Source organism: Rhamphochromis longiceps, linkage group LG3 (genome assembly GCF_057381845.1).
Source record: "Rhamphochromis longiceps isolate RC_006_pf linkage group LG3, R_longiceps_female_GT1.1, whole genome shotgun sequence".
In the NCBI taxonomy this organism is placed as follows: domain Eukaryota; kingdom Metazoa; phylum Chordata; class Actinopteri; order Cichliformes; family Cichlidae; genus Rhamphochromis; species Rhamphochromis longiceps.
This window is the reverse complement of record NC_140559.1, coordinates 26,422,451-26,439,677: the sequence shown is the minus strand read 5'-3', so window position 1 is coordinate 26,439,677 and position 17,227 is coordinate 26,422,451. Positions and strand designations below refer to the sequence as shown.

Sequence of the window (17,227 nt, the reverse complement as noted above, 5' to 3'; positions counted from 1 at the left end):
ATGGAAGGAGGTTTTGGCTCAAAATCTCACGATACATGGCCCCATTCATTCTGTCCTTAACACGGATCAGTCGTCCTGTCCCCTTGGCAGAAAAACAGCCCCATAGCATGATGTTTCCACCCCCATGCTTCACAGTAGGTATGGTGTTCTTGGGATGCAACTCAGTATTCTTCGTCCTCCAAACACGACGAGTTGAGTTTATACCAAAAAGTTCTACTTTGGTTTCATCTGACCACATGACATTCTCCCAATCCTCTGCTGTATCATCCATGTGCTCTCTGGCAAACTTCAGACGGGCCTGGACATGCACTGGCTTCAGCAGCGGAACACGTCTGGCACTGCGGGATTTGATTCCCTGCCGTTGTAGTGTGTTACTGATGGTGACCTTTGTTACTTTGGTCCCAGCTCTCTGCAGGTCATTCACCAGGTCCCCCCGTGTGGTTCTGGGATCTTTGCTCACCGTTCTCATGATCATTTTTACCCCACGGGATGAGATCTTGCGTGGAGCCCCAGATTGTGGGAGATTATCAGTGGTCTTGTATGTCTTCCATTTTCTGATGATTGCTCCCACAGTTGATTTTTTCACACCAAGCTGCTTGCCTATTGTAGATTCACTCTTCCCAGTCTGGTGCAGGTCTACAATACTTTTCCTGGTGTCCTTCGAAAGCTCTTTGGTCTTGGCCATGGCGGAGTTTGGAGTCTGACTGTTTGAGGCTGTGGACAGGTGTCTTTTATACAGATGATGAGTTCAAACAGGTGCCATTCATACAGGTAACGAGTGGGGGACAGAAAAGCGTCTTACAGAAGACGTTACAGGTCTGTGAGAGCCAGAGATTTTCCATGTTTGAGGTGACCAAATACTTATTTTCCACCCTAATTTACGAATAAATTCTTTACAAATCCTACCATGTGAATTCATGGATTTTTTTTTTCACATTCTGTCTCTCACAGTGTACCTCTGGTGCAAATTACTGACCTCTGTCATCATTTTAAGTGAGGGAACTTGCACAATCGGTGGCTGACTAAATACTTTTTTGCCCCACTGTATGTTGGTTACATTAGCACGTACAATTGTGAAGCAGAATGTTTCATAATGAAACAAAAAATGGGTTTAACCAGCAACAGAACAGGAGGGTTAAATCAAAAATACAAAATTATTTACTAACATCTGCCACATGCAATTTAGTAATAATTGCACAGATATTTAATGCAAAAAAATGTGCTTGATATTAAAATGAACTGACTTTACCTTTTCCGAAAACAGCACAACTTTGGTAAATAACCTGTAAATCCAAGCACACCAACCAGCACTTTTTGGGGATTGTGCTCTCATGTTGTTTTAGCTCTTTTAGTAAATCTGGCCGTTCATAGTTACATTGTAATTTTTTTCCATCTTCGTCTGCTTGTCCAACACCACTATGTCTGGTTCATTAGATATCACCAGTTTGTCTGTCTGTATCTGGAAGTCCCACAGGATCTTACCTCATTCAAAACCACCCTAGGGGGCCTGTCCCATTTTGACCTCAGGACTCCCAGGCCATACTCAACACAGATGTTCCTATATACTTTCTTGGCCTCTTAGTTATGGCCTTCCATGTATGCCCTGCCTGCTAGGATCTTGCACCCTGTTGTTATGTGCTGGATGCCACGTGTTAGATTCTGGCCATCATTTGACCCCATGGATCTTGTTTGATTCATCTTAGATAATGGTTCTGACACTCACTAGTCCTTGGCATCTTCCCCTCTGCTTAGCGTGCAGCACCAGGTTACAGAGCCTGGGGTTAAACCCTCCATTAATGGTAATGAACTTTCTTGTCTAAATGCCAGTGGCTTCTATCTCCTATATATATATATATATATATATATATATATATATATATATATATATATATATATATATATATATATAGCGAGAGAGAGAGGGGGGCAGAAATACACACAATGTCAGCTCAAACAGGAAAAACAACTGTAAGCTGTTTGTGCAATCTTACTGGCAACTTCTCAAAATCTTAGCTTATTTGTTCTACCCTCCTTTCCACGGAAAAGAACAGACAAGTGATTGCACAATTTTTAGGGTGCAGACAAAGAGGTAATTCTTCTTAGTGGAAAGCACAGCAGAGGTCAGTTGCTTTACGCTTTACCCAAATGTTTCTTAAATACACAAATATTAGCTGGTTAATCTTTTAGTCATGGCCACCGTTTTTATGTGTTAAGAGACAAGTTTGTGTCTAACCTTTTGTTTATGACTTAAAGAGTAGTTGTTATGGACAGGTATATAGATTGCTTCCAAGGTTTAAACACTGAAGACGTTATTATAAAAAGCCATTTTTTGCTGCTCCCTTGGGTAGCGCTGCATGTTTGATTTACACTTAACACCAGAGGCCCTTCCTCTGGAACTGAACCAGTTGGAATTGAACCAGCAGTCTTTTATTTGCCAAACAAAATGATTAATAGCTTCATCGCTGGAAGCACAGAAATGTTTTACAATAATCCATGAAATATTTTCAATCAGTAACCCACATATAAAACAGATATATGACTGACATTCATGATGATTTTGTTTTTCCACCTAAACATTGCTGCTGCATAAACACATTCAAAATTTAGTAAACAACTGATTTAATCCTCGTATGGTTTTTGGGTCAAATTGACCTGTTTCTGTTAAAAAACAAACAGTACAAGTTAAATTGTTTCTACCTGATACTCAATAGCCTTAGAATTTTTTCTGTGACAAAAATTTCCAAACCAAAAATAATAACTGAGCACATATGCTGCTATACCCAACGCGTTTACATTTACACTCTAACCTCCATCACCTGCAAACCAATTGCTTGTCTTTCCATATTTTCTAGCTCTATATACCTCACACCTGCACATCAAGGGGGTAGGACAGAAGAGATAAATACTTCTGCATCACAGTAGTCTTTCATGCTTAATATAACCAAAGGATTTAGCTGTCAAAGGACTTTAGACCTCATGTTTGAAGAGAGACAGGGACGCAGCAATGTAGAAGAGGAAGATAGGATGAAGAGAAGAAGTCTCACACTATGAGGACAATTTAGAAATCAGTCAATCCATAGAGGGCACGGGTGGTGCTAAATATGTCTGAAGACCTCAATGGACACAATAGTTTTTACACATCATACAACCTGGGTCAGTACCTTCCCAAGACAAAGCTGACAATGGTTGAACACATATTAATGTTAATGAAGACATTGTCTCAATCCATTTTTTTTCCAAGATAATGTTCAGGGTTGTGGATTTGTGAATTATAACCTTATGGCAAAAACAAATCACACTTCCATTGTTAACTTTGTTTGGGTAGAGACTGATTGGAATCGTTAAACATATATGTTTTCTCTACTGTCTGATACTGAGATAATGACAACATATGTTGATGGTCTATAAAGTAAAATTTAATTTTACACTTCTTTTTAAAACTCCAAATGGATCAATGTACCCAAAGGGATACGAGAAAGTCCCAAACATGAAGACTATACAAGGATTTAATCGATCTATTTTCATTTGAAAATATCCAAAAGAAGATTATTTTGCACTCAAAATTCATTACTATTCCCAAAATGACTTAAAATACTTAAAAATGAAAATTTTAAAATTTGTAGGTATTCTACAAAATCTTTGTGCATAGATGCTGTTCAGATGCAATGTAGATCCAGCGTGGCTCAAATCAAGGAAAATGGTGGCTTTAAACAATTTTGAAACTGTGAAATTGAACTTGTCATGTGTGCTTGTATTTCTATGGGATGGTGGTGAAAGCGGTTGAGGTGAAATGCTTGTCTTGGCACCTGCTTGTCTATGAATGATCATGAAGGAGATCTCTAGTAGAAAAACAGCAAAGGAGTGGTCATACACTATGTGTCACTAGGGATGGGTATTGATAAGATTTTCACGATTCCGATTCCATTTTCGATTCTGTTTAACGATTCGATTCTTTATCGATTCTTTTTAAAAAAAAGGAGAACACTAAGGTCGATTAGCTTAGAACTTTGTTTTATATCTTCTCTTTGAACAAGATAGAAATTTAGGAGTAACATGGCCTTACAAACCCAACAGTGAGATCTTAAGAGATCCAGCCTACGGCTCTTCAGTGGGGTGTCACAGGGTCCCCAGGAAAAAAATTGTAAATGTAAAATAATAAAATAAATATTCTTCTGTAGCAATAACAAAGTATAACATAAATTATTCTGTAGCAATTACACAAGAATATCCAGTAATGTCCCTGCCTACAATTAAACACATTCACTTACCGAAAATCAGGGGCATCTGCTGTGGCAAATGGGTTCAAGCCTTTGACCACAAACTTAGTCACTGCTCGGTGACATTCGTCTATCCTGGCCTGAAAGGAGACGCTACCGGTAGACTGCAGCGAGAACTGACGGAACTGTGGAATTAAAAACACAACATTCATTTAAGGTTGTTTTGTGAGCAAATGCTTTTGCATATTCGTAGTGTTTCCTCCCTTAAATGAAATATCTACTTTGCAAGTATTGCAAGTTGCCCTGTTGTCATCCGTTTTTGTAAAGTATAACCAAACTTTTTAGCGTTTGAGCCGCCATGTTTCCTGCCAGGTAAATGACGCTCCGCAACGTGGTGATGTCATTCGGGGCGACTGGAATCGATAAGGGAATCTTTGCAAAAATGGCAAACAATTCCAAGGAATTGAAACAGTGGGAACCGGTTGTCAACAAGAACCGGTTTTCGATATCCATACCTATGTGTCACACATAGTGTCACATAGTCAGAAGAAAACTCTTCTAAGGAAATTCAGAGGAACAAAACATACACACCTTTCCAGATAATACCTAGTCTCTCGCTATATAAGGCCATTCATGATAGTTTCTGTCTCATTTCTGACAGAGCTTCACGTGGTAAGAATTACTACTTGATTTAAATCGAAGAAATATAGCCAAGATCTACAGAAAGTAGTTTAAAAAAAGCAAGAATGCATGTAGTAATATGATTATTATAACTGATTCTTTTAAAAGCCAGTTGTAAATGAAAACTTTTTTTGAAAGCTTTTTTTGAGTGATGTAAAACTAATATATATATATATATATATATATATATATATATATATATATATATATATATATATATATATATGGCAGACAACAGTTAGTTAATTAAATAGTTTTGCAATGTTTAGCATTATAAATTAGAAAGTAGGACGTTAAAGCCAGTTTTCCTAAGTAAAGCACAAAATATTAATTAATAATTATGTTTAATTATATCTCTCACTACTGTCCCAAATAACAAAGACTGAGGACATTTCTATCCCAGTGTTAGGATTTCTTAACCAGAACAGAGTAAGTTTATATGCTGTGCTATGTCACAAAAGGATGAGACAGCTAAAACTACAAACAGTTGCATTTTGTTCATTTATTTATTTTCATATGTGTTGAAGTGTACATTCCTTCTCATGTCACCTCAGAAGAAAAGCAGACAAACGTGAACAATGGATCCACTTGTAGTGAAATTATGTGAGTATGTGACATTTTGCACTGTTACTGAAGTAGTGTCAGCTTCCAGATGTTAAACTGTTTAAAAACTAGTTGAAAAGAAACCAAAATGCTAATTTAATACTGATATGTTACAAATCCTACAAAATACTTTTTTATGAAAATCTGTTTTTGAAATTCAAAGTAGCTTCCTTAAATTCTCTCTACGTATTTGCTTAGTTTTAAGCATAAAAATTGGTGATTTAAATTTATTGGAAGGCTTTGTTACATGCTGATGTACAACATGTCCTTTTTTGTCTGCAGTTGCTGTCAGTGCTTTGTGGCTCACTCTATGTCAAAGTCACACTACCAACAGGCTGAAGACTGTTCTAGCTGATTGTTTGAATGACACTGACTACGAGCAGCTTCTACAGATAGCCAAGAACGGTCTTCCACAAACAAACACATCTCGTCATGTTGTCATTGTTGGAGCTGGCATGGCTGGATTGACAGCTGCCAGGCTACTTAACAACGCAGGACATAAGGTCTGACATGAGATGTTTATATTCTGGTTATTTAAAATTTTGTTCTATTATCTGTGACAGACGAATCTTTGTTTTTCTTCAAGCCTTAATATATAATTACTAGAGGTACTGCAAGTCCTATTAGCAGTCCTGGTGTAGTCAAAAGAGTTGGAGATTTTGCAATTTTAATAATAACACTTTCCTTTTCAACGAGATTAGTGTGTGTAGATAAACAAAGCAAGCAATATTTCATACATATTAAATAATATGTACTTGTGTTTGGTAATATTTAAATAAGGTCACCATATTAGAGGCTAGTGGACGAATTGGTGGACGTGTGGAGACCTACAGGAATGACAAAGAGGGCTGGTATGCTGAACTTGGTGCTATGAGGATCCCTGATTTTCATCAGTGAGTAAAATCAGTTATTTAAAAGGTGGCCATTTTTAATACCACAGTGGTGATAGAGGCTACTTCTGCTCCTAGTTTATCTGTCGAACCTTGAGGAAACTCACAATCTGATTGTTTTTTTCAACAGTATTGCCCTTCAGTTTGCAAACGATCTGGGAGTTGAGCTGAATAATTTCATCATGGATGACAACAATACTTTCTACCTGGTGAATGGAATACAGCCACAAAGGACATACAAAGTGAAGGAAAAGCCTGACATCCTGCAATACAATCTATCACCAAGTGAGAAGCATAAATCAGCTGACGCTCTCCTACAGCAAGCATTAGAAAAGGTATGTGGAGGGGTTAGTTCTTCCAGTTGGCGTTAAATGTTTCAACATAAACACCAAAACTGAGTTGATTTTGTTTGGTCTAAATCTAACAGACCCATTTTCAAGCTGAACAGTTGTGTGAATATGGGTTTTTATACAAACACTTATTTTAAAGATTTTCATTTTAAAAAAGCTGTTAAACCAGAATTCTGTAAAAATATATAGTCATGTGAACAAAGAAGTGCATCACATGGAAACTTTTTAGTATTTTGGAACATTTGTTCTTATTTCATACAGTGCCAAGAATGAAGATTGACTTGAACACAACACATTTGAAAACAGTTTAATTTGGTCAAACAGGCATATCTGCTCAAGCCTAATTACTCCATGCTCTCTGCCTGTTTCTTCACGGTAGTTTTGTTTTTATGTCATTTTTTGAAACCAATGATTTTTCTATTATGCCTCCCACGAATGTTAAATTAGTCTCCTTCTGAATTCTGATGAGTGCACTTCGTTAACTGCTCATTGTACATGTATTTGCAGTCACTGCTAAGTTCAGGGATGGGGTTTGGCCCACAGTTCTTGTCAATAAAATAAAAGAAAAATAAATAATAAATCCTAGATTAGTTGACGGTAAACACTTGGTAAACACTCTAAAAGGTTAACACAACTCTAACATCAGGTTAGACTGCTCTAAGGTAGTTCATTCAGGTATTACATCTGCTTGCCATAAAATTAGACTGTGTTGATATGCAGCTAGATATTTATACATGACATTGTCTCAATGATTTTTACTTCTCTAGGTGAAAAACGAAGTCACACAAAATGGTTGTAGAGCTGCACTGGAAAAATTTGACCGCTATTCTGTGAAGGTAAATTTAAATTATATAATTAATTAATTAAAAGAGCTAAACTTTATTTTTTCTCTATGACCCACTTTGATTTCATAACCAGAAACTTTGTTTTCCTAATAGGATTACCTGAAAGAAGAAGGTGGTCTGAGTTCTGAAGCCATTAGGATGATTGGAGACCTACTTAACGAGCAGGGCCTTATGTACACTGCACTCACTGAAATGATCTATGACCAAACTGATGTTCATGACAACGTCGAGTAAGACCTTTTAACTAAACTAAATATAACTTCTTTCATAGAAGAGTTCATAAACATAAGTGAAATATATCAGTAAATCAAATCATGAAATGTTCCGTTATTGAACTGAAATTCTTATTTCCTTATTTAAATTAAGAATAAACTTCTTATCAGTGCTTCAACTGTTCATTTAGATGAGCTGTAGGTTTTAATTATTTGAAGTAGAGGATATAACAATTCATTGCTTTAACCAGGAGTGAGGGAGGCTTCAAGGACTGGGGTGCTGCAGGTTTTAGATGTGTCCTTGATCCAACACAGCTGATTTAAATGAATGAACAAATCATTTGATTCAGGTGTTTTACCCAGGGTGATATCTAAAACCTGCAGGGCACTGGCCCTTGAGGCCTGGTGTTGCCCAACCCTGCTTTAACCTGATAGCACGTTTTCCTGATGTGATGTGTCATCATTTCTGTTTGAAAAAAATGAAAATTTGACTTTAGGCTGTATTGCTGTCAGCAGGAGTCAGTACCATATTTTTTGGTCTATAAGGCACACTGAAAATATTTACATTTTCTCAAAAATCGACAGTGCGCCTTATAATCTGGTGCACCTTATGTATGAATTCTGGTTGTGCTAACTGACCTCGAACCGAATTTATGTGGTACATGGCACTCAAATCTGTCAAAAAAGGTTTTAGTATGACTTTGGTAAGCTACAAAGCCGCACCACTTGATGGATTGTCGGAGCATTACGGCTCCCGTAGTCAGGAGCTTTGCAGAGTAATACTTACTGTGCTTCAACAACATAATATTATTATATTATATTATGTGTGTACAAAATGGCACCTGTTAAGAGACATGCTTGCGAAGCAGATTTTAAACTCATGGATATCAGTCATGCAGTAGAACCTGAGAATAGAGCAGCAGTGAGGAAATTCAACATTAATGAATCAGTGATACAGAAGTAGAGGAAGCAATAAGAATAAGTTGAGTAAAGTTTGACTTATCTGACTGCTTTGTTTTACTTAATGCGTTTTATAATCCGGTTCACCCTATGGTCTGGTACATACAGAGTTTTCTTTGCACTTGTACATGTTACATTTTATTATTTAATTCTATGAAACTGAAAACATTTGAGACCTCAATTTATTGTTAAATTAAGCTAAAATGTAAAATATATTTACTAGACATTGATTACTAACAAATTCATGTGAAAAATATATATCTCTGTTTTTCTTTATTTTATTTTAAAGGTACTTTGAAGTGACTGGTGGGTCAGAACATCTCCCCAAAGCTTTTCTGAATGGCCTTGATGTCCCCATTCTTCTTAATTCTACAGTCAAGCGTATTAGCCATTCAGATGAAGTTACTGTGTCATATCAAAGAGGCCAACAGTCAAATTTTACTGATCTTAAAGCTGACTTTGTCCTGGTAACAACAACAGCCAAAGCGGCTCTTTTCATAGATTTCGATCCCCCTCTCTCCATTAAAAAGATGGATGCCCTGAGGTCTGTCCATTACGACAGCTCCACTAAAGTCCTGCTCATCTTCAAAAACAGGTTCTGGGAGGATGATGGCATCCGGGGGGGGGAAGAGCATCACAGATGGGCCATCTCGTTTCATTTACTACCCCAGCCACAGTTTCCCAAAAAATAGGACCATTGGTGTCCTCTTGGCTTCCTACACCTGGTCTGATAACTCCCTACTATTCCTAGGTCCAAACGATGAAGACCTTAAAGAGCTGGCTTTGAGAGATTTGGAAAAGATTCATGGCAAGAAGGTCAGGGATCTCTGCACAGGGGTCATAGTGAAGAAGTGGAGCTTGGATCCTTATAGTTTGGGTGCCTTTGCTTTATTCACACCCTACCAACACTTAGAATATGCTGCAGAGCTCTTTAAAAATGAGGGCAAGGTGCACTTTGCTGGTGAGCACACAGCCTTCCCTCATGCTTGGATTGAGACATCAATGAAATCTGCAATCAGGGCGGCTATCAACATTAACAACGCTGCAAACAAAGAGTCAGTCAGAAGTGCAAAACGAGATGAACTCTAATGGAACTTCGGCTCCCACAAAGATATGTATGATTAACTGGTGATGCTGAATTGACTCTATTTCTTAAACCTCTTTTTCCATAAAAGAACATTGCAGGTACACTGTTTATTTACTTTTTTTCTCCACTGGTGCTTGCTTGTAATTTTATTCCAACTCCTGTATAGTTAATAAACAGTAGCTTTACTGGTACTGCTTGTAAAAATTATTTTAAGTATTAGCATTAATAGACATCTGGTTTAATGGGTTGAGTTTAATTGGGTGATAATTACTAAGAAATGAACTTTACTGAGCATTAACTTTTTTTGTCTCTACGACTTCAGTCACAGCCTCTTAGAATGTTGTTTTGGTTTTTTTTTTTAGTTTATTCATGTATTACAAAGTCATAATTTACCTATTACTTATATATTATGTATTACTACATATTTTTTATGCTTGCATCTCATTGATTAAATTTATAAGCGATTTTCTTTAACTTCTTTTTTTACCTTTAATGGTTGTTTTGTGTGTTATAAAATAAAATGGGAAATAAAATATATAATAAAATATAGAAACATGGGTTGTCCTTGCAGTTTTTGCACCCTAGACAGATTTAAATTGGAAAACAAATATTTAGAATGAATTTCACATGTAAATGTATAATTACATTGCTCTATATTATTCTTCTATATTTCATATATATTATATATTTTTGTACTCAAATTTGTACTCAAAAGTCTTTAAAGTCTAAATTATCCCCTTTGTGGTCTTGAGAGGCTGCATTACCCTAAACACTAGGGGTGCAACGATACACTAATTCACGGTTCGGTTCGATACTTTGGTGTCACGGTTCGATATTTTTTCGATACAAAAAAAAAATGTTCATGCCTTTTTAATTTGTCATTTATTAAAATTATAAATATATATTTTAACTCAAAAGTACAGTTTTTAAATTTAATGATGCTGAAACAACAAAGTAATAAAAAAAATAAATCTATCTGATCGAGGAATCACTCATCTTTGGAAAAGAGTTTATTACAGAGAAATGGCTCTTTCCAAAATAAAAGCTATACTATCCGCTTCTTCTGGGCTATATTCTCAGCAGCATATTAAACATATCAGGTCCCCATAAGGAGAATCATGTGCTAACGGCTGTCTACATGACTCGGGTAAAGTTTGTAGCATGCGTGCTTGTTGTTTTTGTCTTTGCACTAGGATGATGTCGGAGTAAATGTGCAGTCATATTCGTTGTGTTCCCATTAGTGCTGTCAGCGTTAATCTCATTGAAATGACGTTAAGTTGGTAACCAACTTTTTGTCACTGCTTATCATTATTGCAGATGTTAGGGTTAGTAAATCTAATTATTCTTATCCTTATTCGTATTCTTCTTCTTATTATTATTATTATTATTACTTCAAATTTGGTGATGGCATTTCTACTACTCAAATCTTAAGTTGCTTATTTGTTTTAGTACAATTAAATGTATGTTAGTATGCTAATACATAAAGGTATAAAGTAAACATCATTAAAAAATAAATGCATATTAAATGATTAAAAGTATTGAACGCAGCATTATTCTGTCTTTGTTGCCTCTTTGATAGTGAAGTGAAACACTGCTGGTAACTTGAAGGCAACAACTTCTTTGAAAGTTCTTTTTAAAGGTTTAGCATTGCTTTAAGTGCAGAAAGAAGCCACACAGGAAAACGCCCCTGCTCATTGCTTTTTACATTTGTCACGTGCCGACACAGTCAGCAGCACGGCATCATGGAGGTCAGAGCTATGTGCATCAAATTATGTAAGTACCACGTCTATTTCCACATAAAAACTAAACTTCAGTAGTTATGAGATGCTATGATACCTTTGCCAGCAGCTGTGGGAGCCAACAAGAGGTTTTTTGTAATCTCTAACTATTTTTTTGTCTCTTCAGTGATCCTGCTGTGTACACATTACCAGGAAGTTGGTGTGTATCATGCATTTGGTTGTTGATATGAATGATGTTTACTCTTTTTCTGCTTCGGGGAGCAGACAATGTATGAAAAGTATGGAAAGAATATGTTCTGTTTCTAGTGAACCTGCACATTTGGTACATGTAATCAGTCGGAGTCATGAGTCACTTCATCAGTTAATTTGCTTTCATTTACTCAAGTGTTATTTTTTTCATTGTTTAACCACAGCAGTTTTGGTACAAGTCTAAACTGTACCTTTCTTTTTTTTCTTTTTCACAGATGCAGTTTCTCTTCGTATCGCTCCAAACAGATTGCAGTTCTTTGAATATGAATCAGTGATATTTTACTGTGAGGATGCTGTTTATTGGGAAGTTGTGCATAATTCCAAAGGGAAAATAAACTCATGCAGTCACAACGACCTGGGAAAAGCAGGATCATTGTGCATAATAAAAAGTGTGTATCCAGATGAGAGTGGAGCGCTGGTGTGAGACTAAAGGAGCAAACAGAAGCGACAGCATCAACATTACTGTTACTGGTAAGTTTGCACTGGGACAACATTTTGTTTCAAACTTAGTTTAAATAAATTTCACAGCAACTAAATCTCAGATTCTTGTCATTCAGCTGGATCTGTGGTCCTGGAGAGTCCTGCTGTTCCTGTGATGCAGGGTGAAGCTGTGACTCTTCGCTGCAAAAACAAAACTGCTTCCTCCAACTTCACCTCTAATTTTTATAAAGATGGATCTCATGTTCACAGCAGCTCCACAGAAGACATGATAATCCACAGAGTTTCAAAGTCAGATGAGGGACTTTACACATGCAACATCTCAGGAGGTGGACAGTCACTGGAGAGCTGGCTCAGTGTCACAGGTAAGACCCTGAAGAGGTCATATCTTTTTTTCTTTCTTTTTTAATGGCAGTACTATTACAACTGTATCACTTTGTAATTCTGAGCTAAGTCATGTGCCAGGAGGAACCGTGTATGGTATCTTTTGTGTTACATTTTAATATAAGGTTGGTGCAGACGTGTGATGTAATTGAAATGTAGACACATTTTCAATCATTGATTTTTAAGCAAAGCCGTTGAATCTATTCGTGTTTTAGAAATATTAGGAAATGTAAAAAATAAATATTATGAAATGTGCAAAATATACCTTCCGATAATCAAATGTAAAGTAAGGTTTTTTGGAGTTTTTTTAAGTTTTGAATGCATATATGTCAAATTTTAAACAGTGTTGCAGTATAAAGAAGTATAAATGAAAATTTAGGGTTGTTTATGTTCCCCTTACAATTTTAACTCTTTAACATTCAACAACTCATTCAGAAAGTCTCAACGAGACGTCATGTGCCACATCTTGGATCATTGCCACTATTTCATTGAGTGCTCTGTTGTTGTTGGTGGGACTGCATCACTTTGGTAAATGTCGCCAGGGCGGAGGTAAAAAAAAAAAAGAAAAAGAAAAACATTTCACATAATTTTGTGTTCATGGGTTTTGGTTTGCTACAAGCAATGCAGTTCTGTTCATTCAGAAGTATATTATTTTAAGCACTAGAAAGACGGAATCACTGCAGTGTAACAATTGTTACATAGAAAATGTGCTAATTTAAAGTTTATTCAAAAAAAAAGTTGTTGTTTTTTTTTTGTTGTTTATTTTTTTGTTTTTTTCATGTGAACCTGTCTGGTTATTAGCTTGCCAAGTTAATGTCATGGTCAGTGTGTAGTCAGGCAGGATGGTGGACCCAAATGCAGGACTCGTTGAGGCTGAAACTTAAACTCAAATCCACTGCTTTATTGCAGGCAAACAGATGAAACAAGGTGACACAAAACTAAACTGGAAAATGATAACAGTTACACTCTCGGGGAAACACAGGTACCACACAGCATGGGGAAGAACCAACGTTAACGATACGACGACGAGCACTGACTGACAAGGCACTGAAATACACCGGCAGGAATAAACAAGAGGAGATGGGGAACAGGTGGAAACATGGCTGGAACTAATTAACCTTCAAAGTAAAACAGGAAACATACACTGACAAAACAGAGACCCGATAACCAACACCTATAAACAAACAAAGACATAAAGAAATCAAAGATTAATAATACAAAACAGAAAACGCTGGGTCACCGACCCAGGATGTGACAGTTAAATTTAGATTTTTTTTGCATTCAAGTCTGTGAGTTTTTGGTTTTGTGGCACAAAGATAACGGTGTACAGAAAAAGTTGAACACACACGGACAGAAATGTTGAGAGCGCACGCAACACATTGCGAGCAAGCACAAATGCAAAAACTGAGCGAGAGGGGCAGCTATGTGTGTGTGTATATGGATAATAGCAAAAACTGAAATACAGGTTTTGCACGCGGCAATGAATTTTGTTCACTCAAATTTAGCTCAAAGTAAATTTCTCCTCAAAATGCAACAATTGCTCCTGCAAAACATTTTTACATGCCCTCAAATTTTTTTTACGTGCACTCAGAATAGTGGCACAAAAATAACGCCATACATAGCTGTGGTTAGCATAACTTAAACACAGTGAAGCTGGAGGATGAATGCTAACTTTTTTCCACTCAATAAAAGTTTATGTGAGGGTTCCCAATAGTTAGGGACAAATGCAATCACATGGCAGGATGCTGTAAACAGACCAAACTTCACACAGGAGAACAACTGAGATAATCCATCCACAATGTTAGATTAGTCATTAACATACTGCTGCATGGGCTAGGCCGTAGTTACATCGTAAGGTTTAAAAACTAACCATTAAGAATGAACAGTTGTAAAAAAAAAAAGTGAGAGAGGTCGACAGTGATCACTGACTGTTTATAGGGGCTTGTTCTGATTAAATAGAACAAGATACAAAGCATTAAAACATGTTAAAAACACAGCCTTAATAAACAGAGTATTTTGAAGCAGAGTAATAAAACCTCTGTAACTCTGTACAAACAAACTAGACCGTCTGGGCAATGAATTACCAAAATGTTTTCTGTAATTTTACACATTTATTTCTTACAATTAAGTCCAAAGAGTCGTGCTGATCAATTTCTTTCTTTGTCACAGCAAAAAAGAAAAAACACTTAAATATATCTATCTATATATATATTTCTTTACACTGGAAAAATGCACCATCACACTCTTTAAATTTTGTGCAATAAAAAATGAAAGCAATATCCATATCACTACTATAGACTGCTCCACCATTTCCTTCTCAAAAAGATAAACTGAAATGAGCTGACTGTAGCAGAAGTCCACAAGAAGAAAAAAGCACGTTTTATTTGGTGGATTTTTTTTCTTTCTTGCTGTCTGCCCTGTTATCTGTGCAAATGATAACATAAGTGTAATTGCAATGTGATTACTGAATTTAGTTTTGTGTGCATATCTACAAATTGTTATATCTAGTGAATTTTAAGATACACCTGGTTGCCAGGGTAACATGGCTATATGTGCATGTATGTTTCAAATGCTAACAAATGCTTCTGTCTGTTATTTAGACATTAAACTGAAACCACCTTGTTCCATCAGCCGTGTCTCTTTTGCCTGTGCATAAATGCATATGCTCACTGTGGTCATGCTATTCTGAAAGGCCCTGCTCTTTTGTTTCCAAAACAATAGCCCCAGGTTTGTGGTCAGCAGTGAAACAAACCTGCAAAGTTTGATACTGAGCTTGTCTTTAACTGAAATGTGGTCTAGTACCCGGGACAAATAAGTGGTGTCCTGTTTCGTGCTGCTGCTCTGTAAAGCCAAAGATAATGATCTGACTTTCTACTTTGGTTTGATTAAACTGTGTAAAGTAGAAGTCAGGAGCTGAGTGAGTGTTAATGATGCTTCTTTAGTAACAAAAAGATAATTTTATTTAGTTATTGGGTTGTGCTGTCACTAAGTTAGAATCATGGCATAGGATACAACATACTGTGTTTTCTGTAAAATAAGAAACAATAAATTCTCAAAACGTCAGAGCAGGGTTATAATGATGAATGGAGCCTTTGCAGTGGATTTAAATGTAAATGTAAATCACACTTGGGAAAGTTCCAAGCATACTTTTAATAATAATGAGAAGAAGAAGAAGAAAAAGAATGAAAGGATGAAGAATTTCACATTGAAGTGCATGCTGAAAATGAGTGGAAAGCAGCCAGTGTTTAGAGAGAAACTGTGAAAGACCTTCAAAAAGCCTGGAGAACTATTGGTCAAGACCATTTTCAAAAAATACAAAAAAATCTGGAATTTTGTAAGAAGAGTATGAAGAAAATAAGTGTGGCTCCAGACCTTTGCACAGTACTAATTTAGTGGACACTAGAAGAATTGCTGTCTATGGCACTTTTCACTGGCTCCTCATCGGAAGGAGCCAGTTGAGGTGGTTGGGACATCTGACAAGGATGCCTCCTGGGCGCGTCTTGGGTGAGGTGTTCCAGTGTTCTGGGAATCCGTCCTACCTGACAAACCATTCTACCACTGTTTATGGAGAACAACACAAAAATCAAAACGCAATTTTAAAATAAAGTTAAGTGGCAAACCATCCTACCTATTTAAATTTATGCTGGGATTATTGTGTCACAGCAGAAATGTGCATAAAGTACTTACGGTTGGATGTTTTGCCACTAGAACACAGAAAACACACCATGAAACTGATTTGACAGTGATTTAGATGTTGACTGAAAAAGCAACAACAAAAAATGATGACCTTACCTGAGTGCTGAGCTGAGGGAATCTAGTAAGTTTAGTAATAGTAGTAAGATAGAGTAGTAGTAAGTCTTTATCTCATCTTAATAACTTACTGTTTCAACCCAATGGAGCACTTTGCTCTCAGGCTGCTGTCTTTCTTGTGGTTCATAGGATGTTTAAAATTACAGTACTATGGGAGGCAGAGCCTTTAGCTTTCAATCACCTCTTCTGTGGAACCAGCTTTGGGAGACAGACACGCTCTATACTTTTTTAAAGATTAGGCTTCTTTTTTGACAATGCCCACCCGTGCCCTCTGCCTCTCACCAAGGGCAAAGGGCTGGTCCCTTGCCCTTGCCTGGTCTCTAACAGGAGATCAGTTTACCATTGGAGACCCTGCCAAGGGGGAAAAGGCCCCAAACAACATAGCCACTGGGATTCTGGGACACCATGATAACGTAGTGATTCGGGAAAAAAACTCTGGTAAACACTGTGGATAATGCAAATAGATAACAATTTCCTTGAAAACTATTTTTAAATGTTTTGCATCACTTTATCTCCTGATAGAAGCCACACAGGAAACACCCAGCAGCAAGACATCATGGAAGCGACAGCTCTGTGCATCAGATGATGGAAGTACTTTTTCCATTTCGAAATTACATTTGTCAATTACAAAAAAGTATAACACATTTTATCAATATATTGAGGTTTGAAATTAAATGTGTTTGTTTGCTTTAATTCTGTTCTTATATATATATATATATATATATATATATATATATATATATATATATATATATATATATA

General features: G+C 36.6%; 1 protein-coding gene and 2 pseudogenes across 1 annotated transcript in view; 2 read left to right on the top strand and 1 right to left on the bottom strand.

Annotated features, from left to right (window-relative positions):
• Positions 1–17,227, bottom strand: part of LOC146673690 (butyrophilin subfamily 3 member A2-like) — a 348,925-nt gene that overhangs the window by 183,696 nt on the left and 148,002 nt on the right. The gene's annotated exons all lie outside the window — the stretch shown is intronic.
• Positions 5,477–9,945, top strand: LOC146673698 (L-amino-acid oxidase-like; annotated as a pseudogene).
• The window catches only part of LOC146673697 (high affinity immunoglobulin gamma Fc receptor I-like), a 14,826-nt pseudogene continuing 9,186 nt past the window's right edge, over positions 11,588–17,227 (top strand).